At 46.2% G+C, this 14,811-nt stretch overlaps 1 pseudogene; it reads left to right on the forward strand.

The window, feature by feature from the left end:
- The first annotated feature begins 2,909 nt into the window (after nt 1-2,909).
- Nucleotides 2,910-7,396, forward strand: LOC124669168 (annotated as a pseudogene).
- The last annotated feature ends 7,415 nt before the right edge of the window (nt 7,397-14,811 follow it).

A 14,811-nucleotide genomic window follows, 5' to 3' on the forward strand; every position in this document is an offset into this window, starting at 1 on the left:
GTTTGACTATGTCTTCCTAATGGTATATATGTATGCTATTTTGTATTTACCGTGCCATAGTGCATATGCACTGTACTTACATGCTTAGAGCTATAGGCTTTGTGATAGTTTGTGCATGTCGTAGTGGAGGATAAACATGTATGTAAATCCTATGTCTAAATGAGTGACATGCGTTCAAGTTTTTTTAAAAATCTGTGCAAAGAAGATTCCTCAAACAGTTGTTCCATTTCTCTTATTAATGTTTTCTTGGTGAACTTTATAATTGGTGGTAGTTTGCACTGAACTTTTCTACTGCAACCACATAGGTAAATGCACAAATGATGCAATGCTAGGTATACCGGATTCTCCCCTCTCTGTTTCTCTAAAAATCCAACTAACTTCATCTTGGTTTGGCTTTATTCGGTGTCCATGGTCGTATGTTACCGCTCTTCTAATATTTTAGGCACATTAACAGAATTCCAGTTTTACAGACATCACATTGTGGCAGTAGGTATATATTGTCATGTTCATGTGAGAATTTAAGGAGATGAATAAAGTGTGGTTGGTGTATCTGAGCAATGACACAATTTAGATCATGAATAATACTGTATAGGCCCAGATTTTGATCGCCCAGCTAGGAAAAAAGGGAATTGTTGTATATTTGTCGGCGAAGATGTATCAGTGATATGTGCTAGGTAAACAAGCTTATACATGCAATAAATTCCGTTATGCATGTGAAAATCCATCTAGTGTACAGTTTGTGTTTTGAGTACATGTAGAACAGATATACCACTTTATATTCAAAGGTGAGATTATTGACTGGCATTAGAAAGAGAGATGATCCTGTTCTGTTAAGTTGTGCATTCTATTTTGATGAAATAATTACGAGGAGCTTATTCCTAAAATAACTAAATTATATTATTATGGATGTTGAGGGTTATTTCCCTCGCAGAAAAAATTCAGTTCCTTTATTCGATGAAATGCGACCAAGGCTAGAGGGACAAGTTCAATGCCCACTGGCTATTTGATAAAACACATGTACTGGATGTTCTCTTTTCTCTCTATTTATCCATATATTTCTGATGTTTTCCCTTGATGTATTCACAGTTCATTGATTGCTTACTAGGAAAAGTATTGTCGTAGGTGCATGTATTAACCAAGGACATAATATTTAAGCTTGGCACCTCTGAAAGTTTGAATTCAGACCTACTACCAAGACGATTTTATTTTATTTGCTGCATTTTTTCTAGCACAAATGATCCTCCACCACTTACAGATGCTTCACTCTTTTGTCATAATCTGCATGATTTCCCCATTCCTGAGCAGCAGATTGCATCTCTTGTTTTCCTATACCTGAGATTTTGTTATTGTGAATTTTATATTGATAGACAAATTATTATTAGTTCTTAAAATTGCTAGCATAGGTTGAATTAAAATATATTAAGTTAGCAGTACAAGTCGATATATGTGTTGCTTCCTTTTCTCCTTTTTATGTGCCGTTGGTAATATATTAAGTTAGCAGTACAACTGTGAACCTTTTCTCTGCTTGGAGAGATTCTCCATGCATTTTTTTTTATGTTTAAATTCTTGATGAAAAGATGGTTCAATCTGGCCAACATCCTTTAGTTCTCGGGACCTAACCAAAATTCAACTGCATGGACATTTAAAGTATTGTAGCATGGACAATTAAATTGTTTTACATGTATGGGAGTCTCTTACATTTTAGGCAGCTGTATTCATTTCTCTCTTTATAATACAATTTTTTTTCTGTAGATGTACATTGGTATTTTGAAAGACTTGAGTTGTTGAATGATTTTTCTATTTCATTCCACGTATATTTGCAGGTTACAATAAGTTTGAACCAATTAGCGAGCTTTGTCTATCACTGACGGATGCCGCGTTTTATACCATGTCCTTGGCTTAAACACCTTATGTAGATGTGTTGCCATAATATGTTTTCCTATTTCTCTAATTGTATATAAGCGTTTGCCACTCTGTTCATGGTTTTGTGTATTCTATCTAATATCGCACTATTGATTTTGTTATTTAAACTCTAAGAAATAAATTATCATTTCTCACCTTATTTTTTTATTGTTGCTATACAAAATGTAAATCGCCGTAAAGTTCACGGGATCGTGCGCCAAGGCGCACATCTAAATCTAGTATAATACTATATATGCATGTTGTTACATGGTTCCCAGTGAGATCCCCCTGAAAGGTAGTGCTATTAGGTCTTATAAATGGCCCATACGATACACAGGAAACCCTAATGGTATGCTGGGAAAGCCTTTGTATGGCTCTTCCGCACCTTCCCGAGACGTTGTCGGGCCTGCCAACCACCCTGTCTTGTCTCCTAGTCATCACTGACAGGGACAGAGCTTTGAGGGCTACATGGCATAGAGCCACCGTGCCCTCGTAGGCATGCGTCGCCTCCACCGTCTGAGCCATCATCATGTATGGGGCGGCATGCGCCATGATCATGCACAGTGCCCCATGACAGACAAGATGTGACGCGCGCATGGACTTCTATACTCGGACGATACCGAGGGATGGTAGTTTTGATATTTTAAGCTTGCCACGTGGGAAATTCCCACGGGTCGTTCCCTACATTTCCACGGGTTTATTGGTGCCCATTTTTTTTTCGTGAATCCAACTCTAGTTAGATTTTTTTTTTGTTTCAAAATGGTGGTATAGCAGTCTTGATTTTGTTGCAAGCTTTCTACACTACTTAAAAAGAAGGAAGATGTTCCCAATCCGCAATACGTCGAATCTTTTCGTCGTCGTAGTCCCGTTCCGCACGCGCCTACCTGGGACGGTCGCTAGCGCCCAAATGGGCCAAGCCCAACAAATCCACCCAAGTCCTCCCCAACCTTCGCCTCCTCTACCCTGCCGCCGCCGTCGCCCCGGAGCAAATCCCGTGGGTTGGGAGCATGGCGGACGCCATGGACATGTCGCTGGACGATCTCATCACCAAAGAACAAGCCCTCGCACAGCCGCGGCCGCGGACGCCGCAACCCAGCCTCCGCCGCGGGAGGACCCGCGCCCGCGCGCCGCCGCTTCCACAGCCGCGCCGCCAACCGCTCAGCCGCGGCACCCTACCACCAGCTCAACTTCCAGCCGCAGCAGGTCTCATTCTCATCCTCCTGCTCTTGATTGATTAAGTAAATCCCGCGGCAGCACAGCACAGTACCCTGCCAGTCTCGAGCTCACTCCAATCTTGCTCTTTTTTTTCTCGCTCAGGTGCCCCCGGCTTTCGGGTACGTTGCCCAGCCGACGGCCATGGTCACGGCGCCGTCCACTGGCTTGGACATCACGCCCACCAAGCTCTACATCTCCAACCTCGACTACAACGTCTCCAACGAGGACATCAAGGTCGCTAGCGCATTTTCCTTGTTACCCCCTCCTTAACAAACTCGCGATGATTGTATATTAAGATATTTCTGTAATTCATCATCTGCCGCTTCTTCCTAATCAACTAAAGTGCTCACTTTTATATGTCTTGCATTCATCACCCATACAATCATGGATTGGTTATTGCCCATGGAAAGGAATTTTACTTTCTTCATCTTGCTTTACTTAGCTGTTATTTCCAGGTTTAAGCAACCCCTCCTTACTTATCTATGTTCATCGTCTCCTGGTCCTAAAGTTACCCTAAATACTTTGCTCAGGATCTATATTCCGAGATGGGCGAGATTAAGCGTTACTCCATTAATTACGACAAAAGTGGAAGATCAAAGGTTTGCGCTCCCCCCACACTTTCTTTTTCGGTTTCAATCCCTGCCTTTCACAGACCTTCCATTTTGTTTGAATGTTCATAGTTCAACTCATTACCGGGACTCCATTTTGGCAGGGAAGGCTGTCTTTTCGACAAAAGCAGAAGCTTTAGCTGCTCTTAAGAAGTACAACAACGTGCAACTTGATGGCAAACCTATGAAAATTGAGGTCATTGGGATAAACATTGAGGCACCATCATCTGCTATTTTCTCTTTTGCTTGACCTCCGCTACCTGGAAACTTCAGTTTTCCTCCCAGATGGTCAGATGGTTAGTTGCATCTACCAGAGGCACTATTTATGAACTATATATTTATAGGATCATAGCACGGCAAAAAGAAAGAAAGCAAAGCACAGGAGATCTAAGTTAGCTCCCCTGTGACGCAATCATGCTTGGCAAATGTGAGGGGAAATGAAATCAAAGCTGTTATCGTTTTACTGAAACTGCATTGTCTTGTAAATTAACAATTTCAAATGTGTATTACTCTGAATATTATGAGCAAGTGACAAATCCAGTACTTAATATTTTGCAGTGGACCTGGGAGGGGTGCTGGCGGCCGAGGATGGTCTCGGGGCGGAGCTGGGTTCAGTGGTCGTGGCCGAGGGCGTGATGGTGGCCGAGGGCGTGGTGCTAGCCGTGGGCGAGGGAGGGGAGGGCATGGCAATGTGGAGGTTTCTGCTGCAAACCTCGACGCTGACTTGGACATGTACCACTCGGCTGCGATGCAAACCAGGTAGATCGCTCTTGCACTGCCTTTCATGTATTGTTCTTTTGGTAGTGACAGATGCAAACCTCTCTCGCGAACCAGCATCGCCGTTTCCTAGGGTTTGGCTCGGCCGCCGCTTCCTTCAACAATGCCTCCTTATTGTACGCCGCTCGCTTATCGCTGCCGATTCCACCTACGATGGGTTCGTCCTCCATCTCGCACGACCGGCGCCTCTACATCGACCCACGGCGACACACACATCCTCTAGATCGATGTGCGGCGAAGCGAACCTCCGGAGGAGCTCTGACAGCGACGAGCACTTGCGGCCGGAACCCCTGCTCTCCTGTCTCTGCAACTCCATCCAGAGGGATTCATCCTCTCCAGATAAGGCAAAATTCTCCATTGTTTCTCTATTATTTAATTCTTTTTATTGCAATAGTAGGATCGGTAGGATTCTATTGGCTTTCAAAGTTGTGCGAACGGACTTTGATTCTGAAACTGTGAATCGCGGGGTATGGAACTATGGATGATCTAGGACGAATGAAGTAGTAAACGGATGGATGTAATTTGTATCTTACACACTCTTTGATTCAAAAGCTCTGAATGCTGGGTATATATATTAAAAAATGTATTTTTTTGGTGCCTATTAGGCTACTGGGATTACCCCCTTAACCAGTGACAGTGATGAGATTGTAAAAGGAATTCACTTGTTTGGTGAAAGGTCTTTGTAAAAGGTAGACTTTGAGTATAGAGTGCCTAGAAGCCCTCCATCTTCCTGTAGGTGAAACCTCTTTGTAAAAGGTTAATGGTGTGTTGATTACAAAAATGAAAACTTCGGATCTTGATAGGATTATGTGAATGCGATTATCTGTGAACTCAAAAGTGATCTTGTTTATGTACCAACATTTGTGGTATCCATTATTTTCTTCTTAGTAGAAAGCATAGTATCTAATTTCATCAAAATTTAGTAAAACTGTAAATACATGAAATGTGCAAGGATTTTGGTACTCATAAGAGCCTCTAGAATAACAGCTTGATAAGAGGAATTAGAAATACCTAATTTCTCATCTATAATAATCAAATCAGTTGAATAACTTATTTTGTTTCCCACAATGTTTGCAACTTTATTCTTCGGAGGAGCTCACCTTCCTGGTCTAGAAACTGTTCTTGTGCAGTTCGCGATGGTGCTCTGTCCGGTTTGAGGTGAGACTCACGGGCTGGAGTGTTGACGGAAATTAAATATGACCTAAAATTAAATATTAGTGTTTGTGGGCCCCAGCTTGAGCATAAAAGGTTTTAAATGTTAATGAAATGCTAGGAGTTTTACAGCTCAAAGTTGTTGGTTTCCACAATTCCACTTATGTACTTATCAGATGAAGTCTGTCGAGTTTTTGCAGGTTTAGATAAATGGTTTCCCTCCTCATGTTCTAATTGTTCAGTTTGTAGAGAAGTGCATCTACTGGCTACTTCTTGGATGTTGTGGGTAAAATGAAGTATTGCAGCTTAGTTTTCAGTTATCTCTGGACATGTTGCCATTTTGTTGACATACTTCCATAATTTAGACTAATTATATTATCTTTTCACCAGAAGACAATTGGTTATTAGGTGAGCACGATGTACCTCAACACCTCCAAACCAACGAGCAAACCAGAAGCGTTGCCAGCTCCTACACGAGGACCATGAAGTCTGCAAGCCCATCCCAGGTATATTATTTCATTTGGTTCAGTGTTCATTGTAGTCCGACAGATAAATTAAATTGACTTGGGTATGGTCAGTTACAAAAGGTGAACAGATTAGCATGCCACTTGCAGGTGTGTACAGATTCTTTATTGTAGATGCCAAAGTAATTTGGCATGAATAATTCAATGATGTTTCAAAGTAATTTGATGTTCATCGAGTAGACATAATTGGTTAGCATGGTTTCTTTATTTTTGATAGTTTCAGATTAGGAGTAAATTAGTTCAAATACAACTCAGGTTCTCCAATCCTCTACAAATAGTTTAGCACCAACAAAATCGGAAAAGCCCACCCTTCAAACTAGCTACAGATTCCAATTAAGTTCTAACCACCCAAGTACTTGTGTAATTTGTATCATGATCACAAACAAAGCGTCATTGACATGGGACCTTCCCTTTATTGTCAGGCTATAGCTTGAATGTTATTAGAAGCTTTGGTGTATTGCATCATTTCAATATAGTTCAATATGACCTGACACTAGCATATCCTTATGAAGAGCTACAACATATGTGTAATCAAGGTTTTCGATATTAAAAGCAGTTGCTTCTTAACAGACAACATAAGCCAGAGATCATTTTGGAACATCGCGCGCGATTTGACCAATCTGAACCATACCCCTGATCAGGTGGAACCACCGGCATCGCCGAAATCGTCTGCGCCCGGGAGGAGTGAAGAGGCTTGGTGGAGGACGCCTTGACGCTGGCAAATAATGGTGCGGCATTCGTCTCCTTTGGGATCCTAGAGTTATATATAAAAATGAACCTGGGATCGAGTTCTTTGATTTGTTGGTGCAGATCAAGGAGTGCATAAGCTGGCTAGCTACGCTGCAGCAGTAAGGAGACGTCGTAGCAACAACACACAGTAGTGCTCACAAGTGAGGGGATTCCCATTGGTTTGCATGTTGCAGCATTTTTGAGATTTATTTAGGGCAAATTTCCGTTGTATTGTGGCCTGTTTGAGAGTTTATATTGCTACTTTGTCATGTAGACCCTTTTATTCACGATCTGAATCGACAGGAATAGTATAATTGAAGGTTTGTGACGATGTCTAACCTGATATCCCACATGATTTCTTTGCACCATATGCATTTTCCAAGAGGTGCTGATCAATAAGAATTATCTACGGATCAACGTGCATAGTAGTAACTCATACACGCAATTCCTATGGATTACAATGGAGTCAAAAGATGCATGCAAGAGCACTATATCTGCCCCATTATATTAGAGGATAAAGAATACACTACAAGAATATAAAACCTAATCATTGCTACAGTTTTCCTTCTGTTTGTTTCAAATAATATTTCTTTTCTTGGGTGCACACACTGCTCGTTATATTAAAAAAATATGTTCGTTTGCAAAAAGAATCCTAGAACCCGTCAAGAGTCTGTGAGTAATATTTATTGTACTTCTGCAGAATACTTCTATTTGAGGTTTGATGCCCTCATGGTGCTATGACTATAAGATATTTGAACAAAAAGAGGTGAAGTTTGAGTTTTTACCATGCAAGTTAATTACAGGTTTTTGTTAGCCTTATCAGTGCTCTTCTTGGGGCCTATTGCATTATGGATTATGAGTTCTCTTGACTGAGTAGGTACCATTGCATCAATGCTGATAAACGGTGGATGATCCAATCTATTCTTTTTCTCTTCTGTATTTGCTTAAATTATATTTCCTGTTTTATGTGTCCTCACATGAATACTATGCACCAATTATAAACTAGCCCCCCTTGTGGAATTACAGGAAGGGGAGGGAGGTGCCGGCGAGCAAGAAAAGCGGTCGACCCTATGCGATGGAGGAAGGTAGAGGGCGAAGAAGCGTCAATGTGGGTGGAAGGGTGGTGCACTGCAGAAGTTCTCTCAGGGGATAGCCTGGGAGGTCTGTTGTTGTTGCCTAATCGACGGTACCTCGGAGGAGGGATCCTCACGAGGGGGAGAAGAAGTAGGGGCCATAGGGCGGAGTGCTCTCGGGACGGTGGTACGCGATTTACCCAGCTTCGGAACACCTGCACGATGACGGGGCCCTACTGCTGCTTGTCCGGAATTATCCAGGCGCTTTCGCGTTGTTACAATGAGTTGTGGTTGTGCCTCTAGGGCTCCCGGGATCCGGCTTATATAGGCGCACGGATCTAGGGTTTACACGGAGAGTCCTAGCCGGAAAACAAGTTGCCTAACTACGGTACAATGTCTTGCCGTGTACGTCAAGGATCCGCCTTCCTTCTAGGCCGTCTCGGATCCGGATACTTCATGGGCCTCCACGGATCCGGCCTCCTTCGTAGGTCGGTTGAGATCCGGCTTCTGTTCTGAGGCTGGACTTCATCCTTCATGATCTACGACAAGCTGGGCCGCCCGATGGGCCACATGCCTCACCACCAACTATGGGCCACCCGGGCTTGCCGGATCTAGGCCATGCCGTTGATATACCCATAAAGTATACCCACAACAGTAGCCCCCGAAGTTCTCCGAGATTCATCATTCCTCCGACTTCATTCAGCTCGGATCCGAAGAGAATCTTGAAGAGCTTCAAAACTTTTACTTGATTCCGGGTTCATTCACTCGGAAGTCCTTCATCTTCAGATCACGTATAACAACGGAGACTCCGCTTTTCCCGCGCACAACCTCCTTATTTCCCGCGCTAAATTTTCGCAGATGCAAATCTTTAGCCGGAATTTTCGGGAGTGCATGGTTAAGTTACCTCCACGTCGTTTTACCGCACTTGACCTAAAACACGTGTCGTCCATCCAACGGTGTGACCGTTCCGTTTCCACCGTCGGATCCGAATCCCGAATCTCCGTGTGTAGCCTATAAATACCCCGCGGCTCGGTAATTCCTCATTCTTTCACCTCTCCTCACCACTTCATCTTCCTCCTCGCGCCGCGCCGCCCGACGGATCTTGACTCCGGCGAACTTCGCCACGGTGAACTCCGCGCGCCGCCAGTCCAAGCCTTCCCTCGCGCCAAGACCCCTTCGGTTGAACGGGAAATCCCTCCCGCCGCCGATTCGTGGTCACGCGAGGTGACTTCCTTCAAGTCCGGCGACCATCGTCTTCACCGGAGCTCCGTCGAGCCACCGCGCCATTAACGGTACGTGCGCCGGCCTTGTAGAAGACAAACGTAGTGTAGATCCGGGTACTCAAATAATTTGCATGGGCGCAACCGGAAGCATGCCACTTGATTCATCGCACTGTACTGGTAGCTCTCCGAGTAGCCCGGATCCCCATCCATTAGAACCAATATGTCCGGATCCTATAGCATACCTGCCACCATATGTTTCCGACATTAGGTTAGCTCAACCATTTTCCGCATCTTCCAGCACCGCTCCAGGCCGGATCCCTTCCCTCAAAGAGCTTCAAGAAGAACTCGAGGGACAAGCTAGGATGGCAGCCAAAGTACAGGAGGCGGAAAACAAGAGGGCGTCCAAGGCCCGGATCCGCGAAGGAGAGCGGGGTCAGTGGTGGCCCTGCGAAACTACTGATGTGGAGCTTAGAGAGCTCCAAAACGAGGGTATGATCTCCACTCACTGGAGCTTCACACGCGACTCCATCGTCCCCAAACCCGAAGCCGGAGAAATCGTCATGACTAAGGCTTGGGTGGAACGTGGATTATCACTCCCCTGCTCGGAGTTTTTCCTCTCCATCCTCAACACATACGGGCTCCAGCCCCACAACATCTGCCCAAACTTGTACCTCCTCCTTTCCAACTTCGTCACTCTTTGCGAAGGGCACCTTGGGATCCGACCAGATGTCAAATTATGGCAGTTCTTCTTCCGGGTGAAGAAGGAAACGAAAGATAAAGCAATGGTGAACTGTGGGAGTATGACGTTCATGCTCCGACCTAGCCGCATGTATCCTCCCCACGACTCGCACGAATCCGTCCGGTACTGGAACGCCGGATGGTTCTATGAAAAGAACGCCTCAGTTCCGGATATCCACGATGGCTTGCCCAAGTTCATCAACGAGCCTCCGGAAGAGCTCGCAAGCTGGAGCTTTGTTCCTTCACTCGCCCAAACCCCTATCTTGGAGAAGGCAGCGCGGAGAATCTCCTGGCTAGTCCATGACGGACTAACCGGAGCTCAGCTTACCCTCAGCTGGTTTTCCCGGAGAATCCAGCCCCTGCGCTACAACGCACGCCTGATGTGCGCTTATACTGGGACGGACGATCTCCTCCGAGTAACTCGCCACGATCTTCCGGCCGACTCCCTCAAGAGAAGGTTCAAGACGTTGGTGAAGATTCCTAGGGGCCAACAGGTCCCGGAACTGATCAAGGATATCTACACAAACGACCAGTGTCCTCCGGTAAGCTTTATTCTTTTCGTTGCTTCAAACTTCACAAGTTTTTGGATGTTAACTCTGACTTTTATTCATATTCCTCCCAGCTCAACACTTTGGCGGAGGAAAACTTCCGCACCATTCTTCGTGTCCCTGTCAGCGGCGACGCGGCGGAGGAGGTTCCGGAAGACGAAGAGGAGGAAGAGGAACAGGCACCCCGCAAGGCAGCCCCTCGACCTTTGAAGCGTCCCCGCGCCAAAGCTTCCGGCTCAGAAGCCGGAGCTAGCGGCGAGGCCTCCGCCAAGAAGCCCAAGACCGTAAAGCCACCTCCGCTAGACTCGAGGAAAGCGGAACGTGCACGCACGCGCCCCATCATCCCCGGCGCCCCGTAAGTTTCCGAATATGGTGCACCTCTATCTTGGCGAAATTATTTCTTATTCAATCCCTTTCACTTGTTTGCAGGAATCCGAGTACCACCGCCACGCGGACCATCAGCCAAGAGCCTATCACTAAATACATGAAAAAGTCTCCGGCTGTTGGTCCTACTACTCCAGCTCCGCCAAGTACCTCCCACCCTACTCCTCGGCCATCTCCCCCTCAGGCTGATCAATCTCCCCCTCCTGCCGCAAACACTCCACCGGAAATAATTCCGGTTAGCAGCGAGAAAGTGGGCGGAGAAGATCCTAAGGCCAAAGGCCCTGCCCAAGAAGACGCAGAAGAACAAGGCCAAGGAGAGGCTGAAGTCACTTCTTCTGAGAAGGCCGGAGACGGCGCTGGCGACATCGTCGTTTTTCCGAAAAACTTTGGAGATCCGGCTGACACCACTTCCACCCCCAAGGCATATGCTACCAAGTTTTTCAACAAGTTAACCGAGGCGGAGAAATGGGAGCTTGAACAAGACTTGCTCAACGCCATGCTGAACAACGCCTGGGGGAAGCCTGATACCGCGACATCGGAAATCCAGGACTTTAAGAAGAATGTCGGCCAGTTCTTCGACAAACTCATCTGCAAGCAAAAGGTACTCCCCAGTAGCCCCCAAGCATGTAGGCGGAAACTCAAATAATAGTTAGCGCTTAGATGCTTAGAGAAAGATTACTTCCGGGAAAGTTTGTAAATTGGATCAGTAGCCCCCAAGCATTATGGCGGAAAGATTCCGGCAATAATGCTTTGAAGGAAACCACTGTTACAGGCCGAATTTTTACTCCTGCCCTGTCTATGTTTTTCAGGAACAGCAGGCGCTGCATTATGAGCTGCACAAGAACATTGCCCTTCAGCGCCGCGTTACTCTGAATCAGGCGGAAAATATCCGAACTCTGAAAGATGCGAATGCGGAACTGAACAAACAACTGGCGGACGCCCAAGGTTGGTTTCCGTCTTTTTCGTCATTAGTCATATTCCGACTTTGAACTTGTTTTTAACTTATGTTATTATAGGCGCATCCTCTTCCCTTGCTACAGCCTCGTCGGAGCTTGAGAACCTACGCTCCTCGTACCAAGAATTGGAAACGAAATTAAAGGAGGCGGAACTGAAGAGGGAGCAGGCCGAGAAACAGCTGGCGGAGAAAAACTCCGAGCACATCAGGGAAACGGCGAATTTATATTGAAAAGAAATGCTGACAGCGAGACCATCAGGAGGTAGCAGAAAGAGCTCAATGGACTCCGGAAATATATGGAGACCGCGGAACATCACTGGGACTTGCTCAACGAGAACATCTTGGGTACTATGCTGAAACCTTGTCTAGATGTTTGCTCCGACTTTTGTTTTTTCTTTGTGCTCAAATCGCATGCTTATATCCTGATTATCTTATGCAGAGCCGCTTGGGTATCCGGAAAAGCGTCGGAATTTGTTCCCACGAGACGACCTTCTTCAACTTGCAGGCGATGATTGCAAAGATCTCATCTCCGCCTCCCGCAAGATATGCTACAACTTATCCATCAAGAGGAGTCGCACTTGCAACGTTCACAAACTTGTTGAAAAAATGGACGTTCTTCCGGAGCTGGTGACGGATCTACAAGCATCATCAGCCCGAGGCGCAGCTGCAATGACCTTAACTATGTGCTTAGCACATAATCCGGAGCTTGATCTTGAGCAGGTAACCACGGGCGTTCCTCCGGATGCGGATGTTAACGCGCTCCTGGATGCAGTGAGCGGCTACGACACCCGTATCGCGCAGGATCCGGCATAATGAATTCTACGACAAGGTCGTTCTTCCTGCGGACGAGCCCTTGGAAGCCGGACTTCAAAAGGAGCGCGACGCGGAGGCGCGACCTGCGGAATCCGGAACCCAATTTACCTGGACCAGCTCCAAGGACGCTCCCCAAGAAGAACCCAAGACCAGCACTGCAGCTTCTGAAGAAGAAGAAGAAGAAAGTGATGAAGACGTGTCATCTCCGGCCGAAGACGCCAAAGGAAAAGATCCAGAGGGCAAGACTTCTCCGGCTAAGGGGGAGTGAAAAACTTTTATTCCTGCGGAAGAAACAATGCATCATTTTGGCCCCAGCGAGGGTTTGTAATATAACTTTAAATTCATAAGTATCTAGGGACGAAACAATTATGCGTGGGCGGAAAACTTATCCTGCTATCCGTTAGAATTATTTGCATGTTTCGTTTGTTAAAAGCAAGTGCTGGTTTGTTAATTTTCCGGCTTACTCATTTGACCTTCCACGAGCCGGAAAACCTTTGGCCGGAAACGCTCGCCTGCGGCGACGAAGCCCAATGGCGTCCGTCCATAACCGCGGAAACAAGCCCCCAGCCTAGGTGCCGGAAATCGCTACCAGGAATCCACGAGTTCGCAACGAAAAATTTTTCCACCGGAAAATTTAAGCTTACGTCCTAAAGGACGATTTTGAAAATCACAACTTTCATACACGCATAGGCGGAAACATCCAGCTCTGCGGTTTTAGTCGGAAAAAAATGTACACGATCTAAAATGAACAAGTAAAGGAGGTAAAAGACTCAAAGAGTGAACCATAAGCTTTATTTCATTGATCATGTATAACTATTACAGAGTTTGTAACTCGGAAAAAATATGCTAAGTGTAGAAAGGACGTAGCTGTGCGATGTTCCAAGGGCGATCTGTCTCGTCGTAGATGTCATCCGGATCCTCACGCTTGCGTTTCCGGTGCCAATTAGCAGGTCTATCCTTTAACTCACGGAAATCAACAAGGTAGTACGACCCGTTATGAAGCACTTTGCTAATGACGAAGGGTCCTTTCCATGGAGATTGCAGCTTATGGTCTTTCACCTGCCGAAGGCGGAGGACCAGGTCTCCTGCCATGAAGGAGCGATTCCGAACTCGACGACTGTGATAACGTCGGAGCTTCTGCTGGTAGATGGCGGAGCGCTGGTCGGCTAAATTCCGAGCTTCCTCGATCAGGTCCACAGATAGCTGTCTGGCCTCGTCAGTTGTTTCTTCATTGTAGGCGGAAACTCGCGGTGAATCGTGGATGATGTCGGAGGGGAGCACGGCTTCGGATCCGTATACCAGGAAAAATGGGGTAAACCCTGTTGATCTGTTGGGGGTAGTTCGTAAACTCCACAAAACAGCTTCCAACTCATCAGCCCAAGCTCCAGCTGCTCGTCGCAGCGGTTCTTCAAGGCGCGGTTTAATTCCTGATAATATTAGGCCGTTAGCCCTTTCAACCTGACCGTTGGATTGTGGGTGAGCCACAGATGCAAGGTCCAATCGAATCCCTACTGTCTCACAATAATCCCTCAACTCTCCCTGAGCGAAGTTTGTGCCATTATCTGTGATTATGCTGTGTGGGATGCCGAATCTCATCACGAGGCTGCAGACAAATTTTAGTGCCGTAGCACCATCGGCTTTCCTCACTGGCTTTGCCTCGATCCACTTGCTGAATTTGTCAACAGCGACCGGAAGGTATTCAAAACCGCCGGGAGATGATCTTTTTAACTTACCAACCATATCGAGCCCCCGGACCGCAAATGGCCGGGTGATAGGTATGGTCTTCAGCTCTTGGGCTGGAGCGTTTGGTTGAGTAGCGTAGTCATCGACAACCTCGGCAGGTCTTGACTATTTTGTCAGCATCTTCTTTAGCTGTGAGCCAGTAGAAACCTAGCCGAAAAGCTTTTGCAACGAGTGACCTGGAGGCGGCATGATGCCCGCAATCCCCTGCATGGATCTCTCTGAGGATTTCAATGCCATCTTGATTGGAGACGCATTTGAGAAATATCCCTGTTGCACTTTGTTTGTAGAGCTGTCCATCAACAACTGTGTAGGATCTTGCTCGTCTGACGATCTGTCGCGCGAGGACCTCGTCCTCTGGCAACTTCTGATCGATGAGGTAGTCCAGGAAAGGCTGTGTCCAAGCCGGAATGATAGCCATCACTTCCCT

This window comes from Lolium rigidum, chromosome 7 (assembly GCF_022539505.1).
Source record: "Lolium rigidum isolate FL_2022 chromosome 7, APGP_CSIRO_Lrig_0.1, whole genome shotgun sequence".
In the NCBI taxonomy this organism is placed as follows: domain Eukaryota; kingdom Viridiplantae; phylum Streptophyta; class Magnoliopsida; order Poales; family Poaceae; genus Lolium; species Lolium rigidum.